We start from the raw sequence: 20,807 nt of genomic DNA, 5'->3' as shown, positions 1-20,807 counted from the left end.
GTACTCCGCAGAGTGTGCCCACGGGCAGGAGACGGAGGCTCCAGCATTGCCTCGCGATATCTCCATTAATTTCTCTTGGGGGTGATTTCAAACAATCAACAGTTTCATCTCATCAACATCTTTATTCATTAATTTGACAAAATAATTTGACATAAAAATTGAAAAAAAAAATTAAAAAAAATCCTAGAGTTTTAAGGTTTGACGTTTTCACATCCTTCTTTCCTGACAATCCAGCCCTTGCTACTTCCCACCCCCGTATATCTCGCAGCTGAGTGAGGGTGCCGGGCTACTCATCTGACCCCCAAAGTCCCCTTTCCCACATCATCTTCTCCAAGCCAGCTTTTCAATCATTTATGAAGCCAGGGCAGCAGTAACACGTGGAATGAAGAAACAGGGCTGTTTGGAGCGCTGGGGTCAAGGATGGGAAAGTGGAAGCAGGATGAGAAATCTGGATTCCTCCGGGAGTCATTTCGAGAAGGTCTCCCCCCTTCCTCCAGCAGCCCCCCAGAACCGACGCAGGCTTCCCACCCCAAACCCGGCTTCCTTTGCTGTTCCATTCCTGCAATACATTAGTAATGCCCTATTAAAACCACAGAGCTTATTCCAATTGACTGTTCAACATCCTAAATTACAGATATTAATAGATCTGCGAATCTCCTCTTTTTTGCATGGATTTGAAATGGTTCGCGTGAATAATTCACACTTCTCGCTCTCTCGCTCTCTGTCTGTGTATGTTGTATAAAATGTGTGTGTGTGTGTGTGTGTGTGTGCGTGTGCGCGTGTGGCAGAGAATTCATAATAGCAGCAAGTCCAGAGATGTTTTTTACTCAGAGATAATCACATCCCATGGGCGTTCAGACTCTCAGCTGGGGCTTTCCTTCTTCGACTTGGTTTCTCTGCCCCAGAGGTGTGATCCTTTTCAGGATAATCATTTTTCCGCGGTGCCTTAGCCGTTAGTCACTGGAATTAAATACACTTACATTTTGCAGCCTCTCCAAGTTTTTGCACAGTGTCCTTTTTTTGTTCTTCCAAAGAGTCCCCCTGCCCCCCGCCCGCCCTCCGTGCTTACAGGCCTGTGTTTGCTGACAGAAAGGCAGAAGGCTGCTGTGGCTCTATTGATTGGGCTGAGAGAGCCGCATTACAAACAAGCTGGACTCTCCTGAGAAATATACACCAAAGATCCATACCTTCATTGACGTTTTATAGGATGTCTAGACTCGCTAATCCACTGTGAAAAATGCAAGCGTTTGTAGTTGGAGAGGAAGTGTTGGGGAAGCAGGACATGGGTGGAAATGGTTCGTGTTCTCATGGAAGGGCGTTCCTGGGCATTGCACATTTCTCCATGGCTTAATTGGGGGAGGGAGGAGGACACTGGGCCCGGATAAAAGCTCCCCTCCTAAAACTTAGATTACCCTGGGCATGTTCCAGAAACCAAAGCCGCAATTAGCTTCGAGTCCGTAGGAGGTTCTGGGAGCTTAGAAGTAACACAGGACATCTGTCTTGTCTGTCTATGCCTATTTCGCCTTGCTTCCCCCCTGTACTCAGTATAGCTCAGGCAACCCACCTGATTCTGCCCCTTAAAACCATTTCAGATGTCAGAACACACTGATGGACTAAACGTAGGGGGCTGGTTTTCCAGGCTCACCCGATCTCATTAGGTCTTCTAAGCTGGGTCAGCCCTGGGGAGTCCTAGGATAGGAGACCAACAAGAAAGACTGGGGTTGCTACGCAGAGGCAGGCCATGGCAAAACATCTCCAAATGCCTCTTGCTTTGGAAACCCTGCAGGGTCACCCTAATTTGGTTGCAACTTAAGAGCCCTCCCTCCCGCCATCACATGGGCACTCTTAGGAGTCTACCAGTTGGTTCTTTGTAATCCAGAGGGGCACATCAACAGCACCCACCTGTCCACATGAATACTCCAAGGACAAGGGTGGCCGAAATATGGTTCTCCAGATGTCCATGGGCTACAATTACCAGAAGGCCTTCCCAGGGGCATCATAGGCCATGGACATCTGGAGCCACAGTTTGGCCACCCCTGTCCTAGGATATGGCTCCCATCTAGATGCTTGCAGAGTCCCCAAGAAAAAATTATATCAGGGTCAGATGGTTAACAAAATGGATGCTGACCTTCCCATGGCATTAAAAACATCTGTGCTCCACCATAAATCCTTAGAATTCTCTCTTATTGCTGCTAGTTTGGTCACCTTTCTTGGGAGCAGCCTCAGTACCTCAAAGTAGCCTTCGTGAAGAAATCAGGAAGGCCCCCACCTTGGCTCAATTTCATAGATATTTGTCTTGTTTAGGTGGGCGGGAGGCTTAACTACTCCTACTTAATGGTCTTATTTCCTTTGCGTTGGTTTCAATGCAAAACATTTTTGGCATTTGGGTCTCCATCCAAGTTGGGCAGCACTTACTATGAGTGCACGTCACAAGCAAGGGATCTTCCTTCGAAGCTTTGGAAAGACAGGAAAAAGGACTGTCGTTTCCTATGCAATTATGTGCCAGACATGAGGAGTACATGAAATGTATGCCATTGGCCACCTGTGGTTATTCCCATGTTGCCTGTAGAAGTATGCTCTTTCAATACCTTGGAAAGAAATGCACACCCTAACAGTTGTGCCGAAAAGGGAAGTTCTGCAAGTGCCACTTTCCTCACAACTGCACAATGAGCTCCACACGCCCACATTTCACTTTTAAAACAATGAGGGTTGCCATTGTTTCTGCTTTCCGTTGCACTGAGATCGCCCTGCTCGCGTTGAGCCCACTGAAAAGAGCAAAACAAGGTGTTGTGGACCAGCCAGCTCCAGCAGAGTCTAGTGATGAAAAGGACTCCTCAGAGGAAGGGGCATCCAGTGGGTCTGATCCAAACCTGCAGCCAGAGCAGGAGGCAGGCTCTGAGAAGCCAGGCACCAGCGCAATGGCCTTGCAGCCCCTCAACCAACCCTGAGCTGGCAACGGAGAGTCATCAGGTGGCCCGTTCTCCTCCCCTGTCACCAGCAACATAGGAGAAAGAAAAGAGAGGAGCTGCAGGACAGAGGGTGCAGTGCTCCATATCACCAGTCAGGATGAGTGGCTGCAGGAGCAGGGCTGAGATGGCTGGCAGGTGGAGCGTGTTCTGAGAAGCAGCCAGCCAGGGATGAGCTGTGTGGAAACAACATGTCCATTAGTCACTCACCTTGCTGCCTGTATTCTGAATTGATTCTCCCATCTTGGACTTCAGCCTGTGCTTTGGAACTCTTCTTTTGCATTTCCCATCAGATTTGATGCCACGAGTTTATAATCAGCCTCCGGTACACAGGCAGATAATATTATCAGCAGGGGTAGTCAAACTGTGGCCCTCCAGATGTCCATGGACTACAATTCCCAGGAGCCCCTGCCAGCGAACGCTGGCAGGGGCTCCTGGGAATTGTAGTCCATGGACATCTGGAGGGCCGCAGTTTGACTACCCCTGATTAACAGTGTTGCCTTTGAAACCAAGAGAGAGAACATAATCCATTAACTGTGCCACCAGGATATATACTCTAGAACAGGGGTGAGCAAACTGTGGTCCTCCAGATGTCCATGGACTACAATTCCATGCTGGCGGGGGCTCATGTGAATTGTAGTGCATGGACTTCTGGGGGGCCACAGTTTGCCCACCCCTGCTCTAGAATTACATCTCTAATCATTCCATCGAGTTTGGTTCTGTTCCAGTAGGTTACGAAAGGTGGCCAGCGTCGGCTTGGAACTTGCATTTATACCTTTCAGAATCCCTGCAGGGCTTTGGATGGTGCGTTGAATAATTCAGTTTAAATAATTAGCGGTGAACTGGAGTATGCGAAATGTGTGCCGGTACATGAGTTATTAATCTGATACCTCAATCCTCGATGGAGGCTTTTGAAGAAGGAGGTTTTACTTCTCGGGGTTTGTGTGCTTGGGTTTGTGTGTGGACACTGGTTGCAGGGGTGGTTTGAAGGGGGACATTCCTGTGGTCTCAAAAACTGAGCAGGGGGAGACACAGATATTATTATTATTTATTTATCACATGGCTTGTGTGTAAAATAGCTGGGAGTTCCTCAAACGGTCTGGCTGCCAGACAAGAGATGTTCAGAAGGGTTTGTTGTTGCCTGTCGCTGAGTCACAACCTGGCTATTCTGTGGAGGTCCCCCTTTCAGGGCTGACCCTGGGATCAGGCTGGCCTGGGCTAACCAGACTGTGTACGGGAGGCTCAGCAGCTTTCAGTAGACTTCTGTATCTCTCAGACAGAGTACCACATGAGGGCCAAGGAGACTCCCTTGATCAGGAAAACCACCAGGGTGTCCTTCAGCTGGCCAAGCCCTTTCAGACTTACCTCCCGTACAGGGTGGTTGTGAGGCTGAAATAGAAGCAAGAACACACACACACACACACTCATGAAGCTGTCTTATGCTGAACCAGACCCTTGGTCCATCAAGGTGAGTATTGTCTAAGACGGGAAGCAACTCTACCTCCAGGGTCGCAGGTAGAGAGGTCTTTCACATCACCTACTCCAAGATCTTTTAGCTGGAGATGCCAGGGATTGGAAGTGGGATTTTCTGCATGCCGAGCAGATCCTGGACCACGATCTCTCCTCGGTAAGGGAGATCTCCTGCTTTTGCAACTGGTCTCCAGGTCTGCTGGAGAAATTGGAGGGTGGGTTTGGGGGCATTATGCTCTCCTCTTCCCAAGGTCCTCCCTCCCCAGGCTCCACTCCCACATGTCCGATCTGCGGGAATCACGAAGGCTCCAGAGCTCAGTTCCCCTCGGCAGATATCAGAAGCTAAGCAGGTGAGTACTTAGAGGGAAGACCAGCAAGGAAGGTCAGAGTCACCCACCTCAGAATCTCTCTCGCCTTATAGGATCACCATAACAGGCGCCTACACACCATCTCACCGTGCCGCTTCTCAAATTTACATCCAGTGTTATTACTTACAGTCTCCTACACACACTCAATAATTTGTAATTCTGCCTTGTCTTATGGGCGAAGGAGGAGGGAAAAAACAAGGAACACGAGGGGGTGTGGGAGCTCATGTGCAACAGAGCATTACTAACACACTCCTTACTATTATGCTACACATTAAGTATGCTGTGGAGTAACACCCATTGTTGGCTGACATCGGCAGGATTTGTACCTAAACTACGTTCAGGGTTTGCACCAAAGGAGGGAGGTGGGAGCAAAAATATACAGTACAAGACTGTTTGCTAAATTATTCAAATTCAGAGAGAAGGGAACTTTATATGAAGTCGCCGTCCATAACCGGATATAGTGCATCGTTTTGACACAAGGAAGAATGTAAGTGCAGAAAACGGGAACCATATTACAAGGTGTAACATATGCTTCATTTGTGCTTGGGTGCTTAAACGGTGTAGCAACTGGAGACCATATTCTCCTCTGTTAACATTATATATGGAAATGCGGTAGCCCAAGGCGTTTAGAATGAAGGATGGCTTCTTATCTAGCAATCTGCAACTTTATGATTACATCTTAATAGATTACTTGTTAAATGAATTAAACCTGTGTTTTGCTAGAGACAGGGGAGCCCATTCAGGGGACCAGCTGTCTGGCTACACATGTCTATAAGAGAAAGAAGTAATTACTACTACTATTAGTACTGATACTACTATTAGTGATAATATTGGAGAATCAGTTGGGGCTGCACGAAAAGGGAAGAAGGGGGGGGAGTTATTGCTTTGGGAAACAATGATTCAAAGATAGCAAATCTGAACAAAGGATGTCACCTGTATAGTAAGAGATAAGAGAGTAGATTTAACTGTGCTTTTTTACTTTCTCTGTAAGCATGTTCAACATCATCCTGGTCCCCTCAACCTCCATTTTTTCTACTCTTTCCCTGCTGTATACATTTCAAGGGCAGAAATAATAACTTTTGCACACATAGGTCTAATGTAGGGGTAGTCAAACTGCGGCCCTCCAGATGTCCATGGACTACAATTTCCAGGAGTCCCTGCCAGCTTTCGCTGGCAGGGGCTCCTGGGAATTGTAGTCCATGGACATCTGGAGGGCCGCAGTTTGACTACCCCTGGTCTACTGAGTGAAAACGAAGGGAATGGCACATGAAAAGGTGATGCGATGAATGGAACGGGAGACGGGAAGAACCCAGGAACCGCTTGGCGGAACTAACGGGACAATCTAGTTTTCCTTAATGGCGCTCATTAACATTTATGGACCACTTTGTTGGCACCGGATTTTCGTAATACTTTTATTACGACTAATGAAAACAAGAGAAGAATGCCCTGCAAGGGTATCGTGTTCTCCAGAAGCTTTCATGGGGCTAGCTGTTGCAAGGAAGGGGCGGTGAGGAAAAGAGGCGGTCTGGTCTTTGCCGTGGAGTGTTGCCCACAGTGATGACCAAGTTCACCGTTCCCTTGGATGCTCCTTGAATCGACGGTTCATTTCCCCTCCCTCCAAATTCTACCAGCCTGCCATTACTCTCAAAGAAAAGGGTTCCTGCTGCCCTGAGAATGAGAACATAACGTTTCTGGGTGGGACGCTCTCTGCCTGATATTTTTATGAAAGACTCAGCATGGTATGTCCACACACAAAGCTTCCCTCTGCTGAGCTGGACCACTGCCTTGTCCAATCAGACTGGCAGGAGCTTTCCAGGATCTGGGCCACATCATCTACTGCCTGGTCCTTCTAACTGGACCCACAACATTTCCCATGCAAAGCCACCCATAGCCCCTGTGGTCACCTTATGTCTGCTTCACGGAAGACACAGAGTCATTCCATCCATTGATTCCGACCGCATCGGTGAACATAGACCAGAATAATGCTGAGTAATGCCGTTTCAATCCACTGTGGTCAGACAACAATCAAAATGGACTCTGCATTATGTGACTCAAAGAAGTGGGGCCAGATCAAAAGCTGTGGAGACAGCTGAGACAAAGGATCGCCAAGAGTCGGACGTGACTGAATGGTGAACATCATCATGAGTCCTCTTCAGTGATCATTTCCAAGGGGATTTTGCCATTTCGGACTGTAAAATCCAGCTGCAAAGGGCATTGAAAGTGTGTGATTTAGTATGTGCGAATGTGTCCCGAATGCATGAAATGCTATCAAGTAGCTTCTGACATGACAACCACCCCCCTTTGAACTAACAACCTCCAAAAAGCTGAGTTGTTCATAGCCGTGCCCGGTCTGACAGAGCGAGGGGTGTGGCTTCCTTGATGGGGTCTGTTCGTCTTGCGTTGGGTCTCACCCTTCTCCTGTTGCCTTCAGCTTCTTTTAGCATTATTGTCCCTTTGAGCGAGTCCTGGCTTTTTTGAATGTGACCAAATCTTAGCCATTTTCACTTCTCAAGCAAGTCCAGGGGTTCCTGCCCATTTCAAGGCCAACTAAATTTGCCAACTCTGGGTTGGGAAATACCTGGGAGTAATCTGCACAGGGCTTTTTACCCAGTCCGAATAAATCCCTGCCTTTTACACTGAATTCGATGTCTATTTGGGATGCTTTAAATTTTCCCTCTGCAACATGCATGATTGATCCAGAGTCACTCTTCCTTTCCCCCAAGATATCCAGAAGTGGATATAAGCCTTGATATTTGAAAAATCGGTATCAGGAAGTGTGCGGATTTCTGCTTTGTGCAAATAAACTCCGCTCTCGTGCCTCATAAAAAAGCAGTCTTCCCTGACTGGCCTGGGCATCAGTTCAAAGACTTCGCAGTTGCCAGGCTTCCCTTAACGTGCCTGAGCTCCAGAAGCCCTAACTTCTCTCAGCAGAGATTTGCCTCTTGGATTTATCTGCTGTCTCCAATCCTCCCCCCCCCCCCCATTCAGGAAAAGAAAGAAAGAGACTTTGCTGTGCTTTGCCCCCCCCCTCTGAGCTTCCCTAATCAAGTGCAGAACACTTTCTGTTTCAATTGGGGAGGGGGGGGAGATAGAGGAAGACCCGAGTTCAAATCGATCTGAATTCAGCAGGATCCACAATGGAAAAAACAAAGTAAGTGCAGAATCAGCCCTGGAGGATTGGGGGGTGGAGCCAGAACTTCGAAGGCCTTGGGGCAGGGAGGGGCCTCCGTGATGTGTAATGTTAAGTCCACCCTTCAAAACAGCTGATTTCTCCAGGGGAACTGGCCTGGAGATGACCTGTAATTCCAGGGGATCCCCTGGTCCCAACTGGAGGATGGCATCCCTAAGGCCAGCTCTGGAAGTATTTTCAGCTTCTGCCATTCATGGTGATCCCTGAAAAGATTTCCTGTGAATCCTAAGGGCCTGCTGTAAATATAGCTAATGAAGTAAAGGAGACTGGCTACCTCCTATCTACCTAGCTAGTGTTTGTTGGGGGAGAGAAAAACAGAGTTTTTCCGACACTGGATAGTTTGGGAGAAGATGGCAGCATAAAACTATGGCAGTGAAGCATGGCTTGGACAGGAGGCCTTCAGGATCATTTCTACACCTAAGTTTGGCAACTACTCGAGAGCCAGCTTGATGTAGAGGTTAAGAGTGGTGGCCTTGAATCTGAGAGTCGAGTTTGAGTCCCTGCTCCTTCACATTCAGCCAGCTGGGTGATCTTGGGCCAGTCCCAGTTCTCTCAAAGCCTTCTCAGCCCCACTGACCTCACAGGGGGTCTGTTGTAGAGAGAGGAAGGGAAGGTGATTGTAAGCCGCTTTGAGACTCTTTATGGCAGAGAAAAGCAGGGTACAGAACACCCAGCTCTAAACTTGGCTACCTTTCCTCACGCATGCAGACTCAATGGATCTCAGCAAAAAGGGTAAAGAAAATTAAATAAATAGGGTAAGAAGCATCATGTGGCCATTCTGCCATTTCCTGGAAAGTAAGGAATAGAAATTATTTGTTCCTCTTCTCTTGCTTGTCATATTCTGATGAATAAGCATGAGGAATGGTGAACAAAGAGGCAGTGGGAGAAGAATTCCTTGATTCCCTTAAGAAAGAGGGCCTTTTCATTGGCAGCCCCATGATTATGGAACAATTTTCCCAGAAAAGGGTGCCCAGTCTCTTCACTGTAAAATTTTAGGAGTGAATGGAAAACCATTATATTTAAGACTGTATTCCATTCAAGAAATGGCATTTTTTGGTATGTATTTAAAAGTATGTTTTATGTGTTTTATGCATATGGTGAGCCACCTTGAGCTCTGGAAGGAAGCAAGGTGGCTAATAAATGTTTTAAATCCATCAATCATTATACTTTATAAAGTTCAAGTTGCATACAGACAACTCACTCCCTACCTGATTGGCCCTCCCTGGGAATGTGCCACCAATAGGGAGAGAACACTCTTCCAACGATGGCCAATCATGGGGCTTATCTGTCCTCTTCCTGCTACTTGCCAGGTAGAAGAGGTCCTGGCCTCTCTGAAATGCCATGCCACTAATAAGTTGCCCCATCCTCAGCCTCTTCCCACCCTCTGTCTCCCCTAGTCAAGGGACAGGTTTCAGCTCTCTGCTGGAAGGAAGTTTAGACAAGCTGATAGGAAGGTAGAGAGAATCAGTATTTGAAGAAAAAAGAATGCCAAGGGTCAGACAGAATACAATGAATATCTTAATACAGCCCAGTGAGTCAAGGCTTCATTCAGGCAGTCCAAAGGCGTAGGAGCAGTTCCACAATCCAGGCCTCCCATCCTCAAGTTAATATATATATCCTCAAGTTAATATAGCAGCTTCTCAGTCCTCACTCTATGATGACTCACAGTCATCTGCAGTCAGAAACTGTCTTGCTAGCATGGTATAGTGCCTTTTAGACTAGAGCTCTCTTCCAGCACATAGCCGGCATTGCTTAATTGGCTCAGGTGAGCCAGGTGGACTGACAAGGCAGGGAGCTGCAGCTGGAGGCTGGGCAGAGGAATAAGGAGCACCTGCAACAACTTTGGAATCTAAGCCCTGGTTTGTCTGCAGCTCTATTCCCTCTGATGGTCAGAACTCTCTGTCTGTTGAACATCTAGCTGGGCTTAGCTCTCATCCAGCTGAGGCTCAGGTGAAGTTGGGAGCTTTTGGCATAGCTTTTCCCCTGAGGAGACCTCCCTAACAGATTCTGGGCTCAGAATGCATCCCCATGGCCCTGCAGCTGGACATTGGAGCACTCTTTGCTTTCCCCCCACTTCTCAGAAGGGTTGGGGGATCCAGCAGACTTCCCCACCCAGCCTGGCCATTGAGAGATGTGGGGGAATTGGATGGAGGCAGCCTCCCCACAGCCTGTCCTTTGGGAGATGTGGTGGGTGGTAAGGAGGCTGCCACCCCATGACCTTCCTTGCCTGGCCTGGTCTGGCCTTTGGGAGATGAGGGACTGGGTAGGAAAGAGGCAGCCCACCCTACCCAGCCTGGTTTTTGGGAGACGTGGAGACAGGGGTGGCAGGTCACAGTGCAGGTGTATGTGCTAGTACCCGTTGTATTCTTGGGTGCAACGGGCTTTTCCTCTAGTCAATATATAAACCTGTGTCATTAAACATGGTCTTCCCTTTTCGAATGGTTCTCTGCTCAAGTTTCGGTTTTGCTTTCACTTCGGTTTTGCTTTCACTAATGTGTGCCACTTAAAAAAAATCTATAGAACTTAATTGAACTTGCTTAAGATTACATAAATTCAGAGATATATCCGTTAACAGAAATACACAAAATAAAATTAAACTGAAATTTTCATACAGTTAATTACATCAGTTGAGGAAGCTTTGAAGGGAGAAATAGGAAAGGCTTGCTAAACTATTCAGTGTATATATAACCTTCCCTTTTTAAAAAATGGCAGTTTGATAACCTGAAAGGTTCCTTTACCTTTCACGATCCCTTCTTCGATTGCTGGAATATTATTGGATTTCCACTATCTTGAGAAGGTAATCATAGCCGCTGACAACCATAGGAAAACTCAGTCTAAAATTCTTTCAGAAATATGGATATGTAGTTCAACCAGATGATCTCAGAAGAACAGACAAAATCCATACTGAAATGTCATTTCATAATTTCAAAAATGGATTGTACTTTTTCGGCCCATCTGCATATCCACCATGCGTGGAAGCATTCGGAACCTGGAAGTCTGCAGTGCCAACATGTGTTGCACACAAATCTGTAAATATATTTTTGCTCTTTTGTGTGGTTTGAAGTGCCATTGAGATCACATCTTTATTCCAGTTCCCTGTAACAGGAGTGAAGCTTTGGCTCGAGATAAACGTGTGTGCCTTTAGCAAAGCATTTGGGTCACTTTCTGATTTGGTTTCACTGGCCCTCCCATCTGGCCTGCAGTTGTGGGGTCAGGTGGTTGTTCCTTCTGTGCTCTGTCTTCTTGTTGGGTCTGTATTTCTTGGACGACAATCTATGCAACTGAGATTTTACCAGCGTTTTAAACTTTTATCATGTGCACCGGATTATTTTAATGCATATTTGTATTTTAAACCAAACCAAAGGTTGCAGCTCAACCTTTAGGCTCCCAACTTTCTTTGTCAGGTGGGGTTTTTGTTTCCTTTATTTCCCCCCAGATTTTTTTTACGGCAGCCACGGTGTGCCACATTTCCCAAAAAAGGCACCTGCGCTTTTGAAAGCCCGGCCTGTGCCCACAGCAAGAGAGCTGTGCATTTTGATGGTGCGCGTTGCCCTCATTCACATGCAGCCAGAGTCTTCGGATGTCCCCTTTCCTCTGCAAAGGTCACCCGAGGTCTGCGCTAGCCGTCCCGGACAAGCCGGGCTTGCTGCTCTCCCAGGCAGCCTGCCTCTGCACAGGCACTCGGTCCCTGGACATCAAAGCCGGCTTGCTCTCTGCCTTGCAAATGACTCTGAGGAACTAGGCTGGTAGCGGGTTGAGGGGGGGTGGGGGGGGGAGGAAAAGCACTCAATTTTTTTTTTTTTTTGAACTGGGCTCCCTGAGAGCACTCGGGGCTGCCACGCAGCGCAGGACGCCTACCTGCTCAACTGCAGGGAAACAAGCTTCTGAAGGCTTTAATGGGATTTTGCCCGAGGCTGTTTTATTAAGATGTCGGCTTTTTCTGCTGCCTCGGCAGCTGACACCATTCACTGTCAGCTGCCCCCCCCCTTCCCCACCCGACAATGCACCAAATTACGCGCTTCATTTAGTGCTCATGGCTTCGCCCAGGCGAATCAGGGGGAAAGAGGCTCCATTTGACCAGATGAGTCGCGGGGAGGGGGAGGGGGAGGGGGAGGGGGAGGGGGAGGGCAGTGGCCCTGCTTAACGGGGGTGGGGGGAGCGGGGGGGGGTGGGAAGCAGGGAGGGAAGGGAGGACCAATACCACTGAGGTTTACTTTGACTCTATTAGAAAGAATCCTCTTCTGGGGGTTTTGTTGCGTTTGGCATGAGCACAGCCAGTTTGGAAGGCCCATCCCCTCCTCCTCCCCCCCCCCCCCATTTGCATTTCTGCTTTCAAAAAGGGTGTCCTGCCAATTGAGGAGGTGGCCGTGGATCTCGGTGGCAGGAGGGTGGGGAGACAGAAGCTGGTGGCGTCCTGATCTTTGTTGTGGGGTGGGGTGTAATAAGCAAACTGGTTACAAATGTTAACGAAGGCCTGTGGTAATCAAGAACGGAAGGCGGGAGGAGAGCCTGATGCCCTGCACACTGGCGGCGAGGATGGAAAGAGCGGGGCCCCTGCAATGACAGCTGGGCCCCGGGATGCCCTCCGCTTCCTTGTAGCGCTCGAGTGGGGCCGGCAGGGCAAGGAGGAGCTTGCAAGTGAGCATCCATCGGGCGGGCACACGAGAGCCAGCCGTCTAGCTGGGGCGCTCCACAGGCACCGAAGTCGGAGGAAATTATTTGTGCGTTTTCTCTAGTTTTCACCCCCCTCCCCCCCCCGAGCTTAAGGCAATCCGAGATCAAGAAAATGAAGGCTGAGAGGGGCGGGCACAGCAGCTTTAATAAGTTTCCATATTACACCGTTCGCTAAGCAGAAGACAAGGAAGTGAAGTGGCACGCACGCGAGGGAGGATGAGCCGAACAAGGGCCTTTTGAAAGGTTGGGGCCAAAAGGAGGAGAGGAGAGAAGTTCCTGTGAGGAATTCCAGGCCTCAAAGATGGGGTGGAAGGGGATACAGAGAGGGCTTGCCTTTCCCCCTTACTCCAAATGCAAGGGCAAAGAGAAACTATGGTGCAATGGAATGTCCTCGACAGGAAGGACAGGAAACCCTCACTTCCTGCAACTGCCGGGGGACATTAGTTTTATTTCCCCTTTTATTTCATTGGTTTTGCACTCTGCCTCCCCCCCCCCCCCCATGAGGAACTCATGCAAGCTAAATGATTCTCCTTTCCTGTACTGGATTCACACAACAACCCTGTGAGGTAGGTTAGGCTAAGACTATGTGGCCCAAGATCACCCGGCATGTCCCTACAGTGGAGGGGAGATTTGAATGTAGATCACCCAGGTCCTAATCTGACCCGCTCACTGTCAGGGCACACTGGCTGGACACGTGAAAGAGGCCATAAACAGCAGCATTGTTGCCTCTGGTGAGCAGCCAAATGGCATTCCCATTTAATGGCCCGACATAAGTTGGGGACCCACCTCCAAACTGCATCTCTGTCAAGCCTCAGCCGACTCACGGTGACCTTGGAGGGCTCTCCTGGCAGGAAATGAACAGGAGTGGTTTGCCACGGCCTGCTTCTGGGTTGCAACGGTGGGATTCCTCAGTGATCTACCCAGGACCAATCCTGCTTAGCTTCTGGAAACGGAGGCCTCAGGCCAACGTGGCCCCCGGACAGAGGGGCAGAGGTGGTTGGCCATTGCCTGCCTCTGCACAGCAACCGTGGACGTCCTTGGCAGTCTCCCATCCAAGTGCCAACCGGGGCTGACCCTGCTTAGCTCCTGAGTCCTGATGAGGTCAGGCTACCCTAGGCTATCAAGGTCGGGGGCCTCAGGGTCCAAGAACTGCTAAATGCTTCGGCTGCTAAGTCAAACTGTGGCCCGCCCCAGATACGGCCAATGGGTTGGTGCCAAGGGTGGGATTTTCCCTGGCTGGGCAGCATAGTGACCAGGTCCTCCAGGCATGAATGCATCCTCCTGCACGACCATCTGTTTGGCTTGTGAGAATTAATACAAATAGGAAGAGATGATTCCATGTGAAAAGTGCTCTTAGGATAGTCACAGCACTGATGTATTTATTACAAGCATTTGTGCCCTGCCCCCTCAACAAAAACATGGTTTTAACGCCCAGTCTTGTGCTCAGTGCTTCTAGGCAAGTTAATTCGGTGGGTGGGGGCTGGGCAACTGCAGGGATTCTTGGGGGAAGCTTTGGCCCTTGGCCCTTTCCAGTCCAGCTTCCAACCTGGCCATGGGATGGAGATGGCTCTGGCTGCCCTGGAAGACGATTTCTGGAGAAAGCTGGATCTAGGCAGGTCAGTGCTGCTGCTCCTATCGGTTCTGAAAATGACTTTCAACATGGTCAGTCATGAACTCTTGACCCACTGCCTAACCAGGATAGGGATAAGAGGCACTGTCTTAAAATGGCTGGAGTCCTTTCTCCAGAGTTGGGGACAGAGGGTGGAAGTAGGGGAAAGTGTGTCCCAATGCAGGGCCCTCAACTGTGAGGTCCTGCAGGGAGCAATACTTTTCCTGATGCTGTTTAATATCTCTATGCATCCCCTCACCCAGAGTTTCAGGCTGATCCAGAGTTTCAGGCTGGGCTGCCATCAATAAGCTGCTGACACCCAGCTATTTCTGTTAATGGACAATCATCCACCAACACCACCCTACAATCTGGCTAAGTGTCCAGAGGCCAGGGCAGAGCGGCTCAAGCAGAGTCTGCTGAAGGTGAATCTAGCCAAGATGGAGGTCTGCCACTGGGCCAGAATGTAAAGAGGCAGGTGGTACAGCTAACACCGGTGCCGTCTATCAGGATTTTGGGTGTGACTCTGGATCCCTCCTTATCAAGACCCATTATGCACGGGGGGAATAGCGCACATTCGGGGTGGAATGGCAGCGACTAAAATCACCGATAACGCACGGTGCTGGCTGCAACCAGCCGCAGAGTCGGTGCATGCCGCCAAAAAAGCTGCATTAGCGAAATGCGGAAGAAAGCGCAGCTTCCGGGTGACCTGGGGGCAACCAGAAGCAGCACCAGGGTCGCCACGTGCATAATTGGTTACTCTGGGTTTTGCCGTCGTTGCGTCCCATCCCGTGCATAAGCGGTTTGCTTCGCGTCTTCCCCCTCTGCGTTTTCCATGTGGCCCGAAATTGCCGTTTCGGCGGCCGTGCATAATGGGCCCAAGGGAGGCCCAAATCAAAAGATAGCCCACCAGCCATTCTTCCATCTTTGCCAGACAAGGCAGCTTCATTCATTCATTCATTCATTCATTCATTCATTCATTCATTCATTCGTTCATTCATTCATTCATTCATACCTGCCTCTCCCAATTGTTTACTGGCTTCAAGGCATGTTACAATAATTTTTTTAAAATCCACAAAAGAATACATAAAATCCCCAGACCCTTAATTCTCCATGGTCTACAAACAAAGCCTATCCACACCCACTTCCCATAGCTCAAATACCCCTTCTATCCATCAGGGGGAAAGGGAAATATGGGGGTCAGCATGTGATCCCAGCTGAAGCAAGGACCTTATCTCTCAGAGACAAACTTAGCCAGACTGATCCATTTGACGGTCAATTTAGATTAGACTTCTAAAACTTGCTCTATGTAGGCTTTGAGACTGCTCCAGAAACTCCAACTGGTCTAAAATGCATTGGCCTGAGTGGAAGGCACATAGAATCAGAGAGAATCATAGAATAACAGAGTTGGAAGGGACCTCATAGAACACCAATGCTCGCCTAGCTGCATTGGCTCCAGATTGGAGACCAAATCAGGTTCAAAGTTTTGATGTTAACCTTCAACCAGCGTATATATGGGACCGTCTCTTCCCTTATATTCCCACCCCCAAAAAGCATTAAGATCATCAGAACAACATCTCGTCAGGATCCCTGGCCCCAAAGAGGTGAGACTGGCCTTTTTGACCCTGGCCCCAGCCTGATGGAATGTACTCCTGAGGGAGATCAGGGCCCTGCAGGACCTTAATAATTTCTGCAGGACCTGTAAGATGGAGCTATTCCACCAGGCTTATGGCCAGGGCCCAAAATAATAACCGCCATCAAGGCTGGCCTCACCACTAGGGGATGGAAAAGCAGCTCTTCATAGAATCATAGAACCATAGAGTTGGAAGGGGCCATACCGGCCATCTAGTCCAACCCCCTGCTCAATGCAGGATCAGCCCAAACATCCTAAAGCATCCAAGAAAAGTGTGTATCCAGGCTTGGCTTGAAGACTGCCAGTGAGGGGGAGCTCACCACCTCCTTAGGCAGCCTATTCCACTGCTGAACTAGACTCATAGAATCATAGAGTTGGAAGGGGCCACACAAGCCATCTAGTCCAACCCCCTGCTCAACGCAGGATCAGCCCAAACATCCTAAAGCATCCAAGAAAAGTGTGTATCCAACCTTTGCTTGAAGACTGCCAGTGAGGGGGAGCTCACCACCTCCTTAGGCAGCCTATTCCACTGCTGAACTAGACTCATAGAATCATAGAGTTGGAAGGGGCCACACAGGCCATCTAGTCCAACCCCCTGCTCAACGCAGGATCAGCCCAAACATCCTAAAGCATCCAAGAAAAGTGTGTCTCCAACCTTTGCTTGAAGACTGCCAGTGATGCTAACCTGCCCTGTCTGGGATATTAGTTGGGGGCAATCAGACACAGAACGTTGTAGAAAGATGAATGCTGCTTTTAGCCTATTGTATAAAGTTTTTATGAATGTGGTGACCTACCCTGAGCTATTACTGGAAGGGCAGGCTAAAAATAAAATTGAATATACGATTACTAAAATCCACCTGTAAAAAGTGGCTGGATGGGAAGTGTATGATTTAACAGGTGTGACGGTGCCCAATTTAATGGACCAAGGCAGTTCCATGTGTCCTCATGAGCAGGGGTAGTCAACCTGTGGTCCTCCAGATGTCCATGGCCTACAATTCCCATGAACCCCTGCCAGCGGTTACTGGCAGGGGCTCATGGGAATTGTAGTTCATGAACATCTGGAGGACCACAGGTTGACTACCCCTGCTCATGACCTCCAAAAGGGCCTTGTCATTGACAGTGTTGCTCTGGCCTTGCAAAGTGAGGGCTGTGGCCATGTTGGGTCTCTCCAGTTTGGAGAGAGCCAGCTTGGTGTCGTGGTTAGGAGTGCGGACTTCTAATCTGGCATGCCGGGTTTGATTCTGCACTCCCCCACATGCAACCAGCTGGGTGATCTTGGGCTAGTCACAGCACTGATAAAACTGTTCTGGCAGGGCAGTGATATCAGGGCTCTCTCAGCCTCCCTTCCCTCACAGGGTGTCTGTTGCGGGGAGAGGAAAGGGAAGGCGATTGGAAGCCGCTTTGAGCCTCCTTCGGGTAGGGAAAAGCGGCATATAAGGACCAACTCTTCTTCTTCTTCTTCCTCCTCCTTTCCCTGCTGCCTTGTCCTCCCATGGCCGTCTTTTCCATTCCCTCTTGTCTTCTCACAGGGTGACCCAAGTAGGGCAGCCACAACAGGGTCCTTTTAGCATCAAATATACTACAGCTTGAAGCAGTCAATAGCGGTTAAAGATGAAACATAATCAGCTCTTCCTTGTCATTGTTTCTTATCCATCAGTTGTCCCTCATGTTGGTAAACAAGAGCGAGTGAGGGTTGCCAATCTCCTGGTGAGGCTTGGAGTTCTTCTGGAATTATAAGTGCTCTCCAGGCTACAGGTTCTAGTTCCTTTGGAGAAGATGGCAGACTACAGCATCACCCGCTTGCTGCGTTGCCTTCTCTAAATATGGGGCATGAATCCCAAACCTCCAGAAATTTCCCGGCCTGGAGTTGGCAGCAGGTCTGCCCAGACCACTGACCTGTTTTGAAGGGTGGGCCTCGCCTATGTAGAAACAATTTAATACTCTTGCACTTCTGTCGCCGTGTATGCTGTTTCAGTTCTCTGGTCTTAAATTTTATATTTTTATACAGTTTTTTTAATTCTATTTTACAGTTTATAAATTTGTATTTTATATTTTGTAAAGGCCTATGGCTATATACAAATAAATGTATCACTTATCACTATGTAGAAACAATCCCAAGACGGTCCTAACTAAGACTTCTCAGAAGTAAGTTCCATCTAATTAATCGGTGCTTACTCCTGTGAAAATGCCTTTGGGGTCACTGCAGGTGCATTATCCACTATGAGTGGAATGGGTACTTGTCTTTGGGAGGGGGGAGAGAATCTCATTTACTCTTCTACTTGAGTTGAATGTTCAGACAGGGACCGCCCAAGAAAAGCCTCTTTGGTTGGGCTGCCAGCTCTGGGTTGAGAAATACCTTTAGATTTATTGGGGGGGGGGGGGTGGAACCTGAAAAGGGCGGGGCTTGAGGAAGGGAGGGACTTCAGTGGGATATCATGCCAGAGACTCCATCAAATTGATCTTGCCAGGAGATGGGTTGTAATCCTAGGAGATACCTGGTAACCCTACCTCTCAGTAATGGTGTCTGACCTTTGGAACTCCCTCTGTAATGTGTCCTACCAGCAGTGGGTCCCCAAATGGTATTCTCTCATTAATTCTCATGGCCCCCATATGTGTATCTATGTAGTTAAGTTCTTGTATGTTTTAATTCATTTCCTAAAATTTATATATTTCATTTTACTTTCTTTGGATTTATATACCGCTGCTCTCAATTAGTCTTGCAGTGGTTTATATAGTTATCCGTGTTTTAACATTATTTGGGCTGGTCAAGGAGAATACACACTGATGTTGTCAATAAATGAGCTGGCTAAAATTTTGAAAAATCCTAGATTGGCCCTGCACTGCCCTTAGAAACCTTTATTTCCCCTGCCTGGTTGGTTTCCACTGCAACTTTTGAATTGTAAACTGATCTGCATCCCTGGGCAAGAGAAAAGTGGCATATAAATACTGAAATAAATTAAATAAAAATGAGACAGAGCACAGCCTTGGTTCTCCCTAGGTGGCCTTTCCGGGACTTTGCTTTTGCATCAATTCTTCCTCTCCCCTGTTTGCCTCACTTGGGAATGGCTCCTGTATATCCTTTTTATACAGCTCAGATGCACTGTGTGCCTGTACATTTGCATATTACGAATGCATTATCTTCTCTTAGTTTAAAAGGAGAGATTTGCCTGTAGGTGCCTTAAATTAATGAGATGAAACACCGTAGCGTATGTTGTAACAGTTGCGATGACTTTTGTTTAGCATTTTGATTATAAAATAGGGAAATGGAACATTAACTTTGTTTTGAGGAAAAGATTTCCCAAACACTCCTGTTTATTAAGCTGTTACTGCAGTGAGATTGGAAACAGATGCTACATTTATAATTGACTTATTAAAACTCATACGTGGTAAATGACGGTGGGATTACCCACGGGCGATCGGATCATCAAAATATATAACAGCACTAAATCGCTTGTATTGGAAAGGGGAGATTTCTGCTTTGCTGAGTGTCGAGGTTTCTTTTCTAATGGTATCTGTTCAAAAATATGCGTATTCTGCTTGCTGGCAAAGGGCTGTTGCAACCAGCGTTGAAATGCGCAGAACAGAAGTGCAGGTGAGCTCACTGGGAAACGCTTATGACTGCCCCACGTTGGACTGTTCAGTCCTGAATCTTGCCTCCCCCACCCCCATTAATCAAGGTGAGCAGAACTTCAGGTTGTGGAATGATTTTACCCTTTTTCCTGTTGTGGAGAGATTATGTAATCAATTCCATCAGCAGATTAATAAGGTAAAACTTAGCAGGTTAATTGGCAGGAGCCAATTTTAATGAATTTGAACAAATAAATATCCGTGGTGCTGTAATGGCTCTTAAGGGCTGCTTTCCTTTTGTTTGTGGCCTCGTTTCTTACAGTTCTGCTTACAGATGACTTCTAGATCATCTGTTTATTTATATAAAGTATTTATCAGCCTCCTTACAAAGCTCCAGGTGGCTCAAATGTAAAACAAAGAATATGTGTAACAGATAGAAAACCACATTTAAAGCAACTGCTATAAGGACTGCTTGTAACTTAATGAAATGTGGTCCTAACTCATTGTGCACACATTGGATAATGCACTCTTGAAATTGATTTCCCTATTCTGCACACGCTGGATAATGCACCTTCAATGTCCTTTTGCAGCTGGGTATTCCTGTGTGGAACAGGATAATCTACTTCTAAAGTGCCCTGTATAGGGCAAAGCAGGAGTATCTAAAGTGCCTTGGAAATGCATGATCCAACATGGGTGGATTTGGGGCTGCGAATCCAGGGCAAAAGCCCATTCAAAGTGCATTATCCAGCATTATGGCCGTCTTTTCCAGCTGGCTCTGAAAGACTGGAAGAGGTCAGGCCCACCTCTCTGAGCAGGGTGTTCCATAATCATGGGGCCACCACTGAAAAGGCCCTTACCGATGTACCCACTGAACAAACATCTTTGATAGGTGGAACAGTTGAGAGAGCATCTCCCTGGGTTCATAATTACCAGGCAGGAGCACATGGGAGAAGAGGGTCCTTCACAAACCCTGGCCCCAAGTCATGTAGAGCTTGAAAGGTCAAAACCAACCCTGTGAAGTAGCATTTGTGGAGTTGTACGTTTTCCAAATGGGTTAACAAAAGCCCTTGTGTGGCATCTATTGAAAAAGACTCCCTGGATAAGACTAACCTGACAAATTATGGATTGGTGTCAGATAAGGCCACTGGGGCAGGGTGGCCAGCTCCAGGTCGGGACTCAGTGTCACAGGGTCCACCCTCCAAAGTGTCCGTTCTCTCCAGGGAACCTGATCTCTGTAGTCTGGCGAGAGCTGTAATTCTTGGGAAACCCCAGGTCTTACCTAGAGGCCGGCATTCGTATGGGGGAAAGAGTGGAATGTGGGTGATGACCAAGG

The sequence above is a fragment of the Paroedura picta genome, chromosome 1 (genome assembly GCF_049243985.1).
Source record: "Paroedura picta isolate Pp20150507F chromosome 1, Ppicta_v3.0, whole genome shotgun sequence".
Taxonomy (NCBI): domain Eukaryota; kingdom Metazoa; phylum Chordata; class Lepidosauria; order Squamata; family Gekkonidae; genus Paroedura; species Paroedura picta.
Note: the sequence above shows the minus strand (reverse complement) of the source record.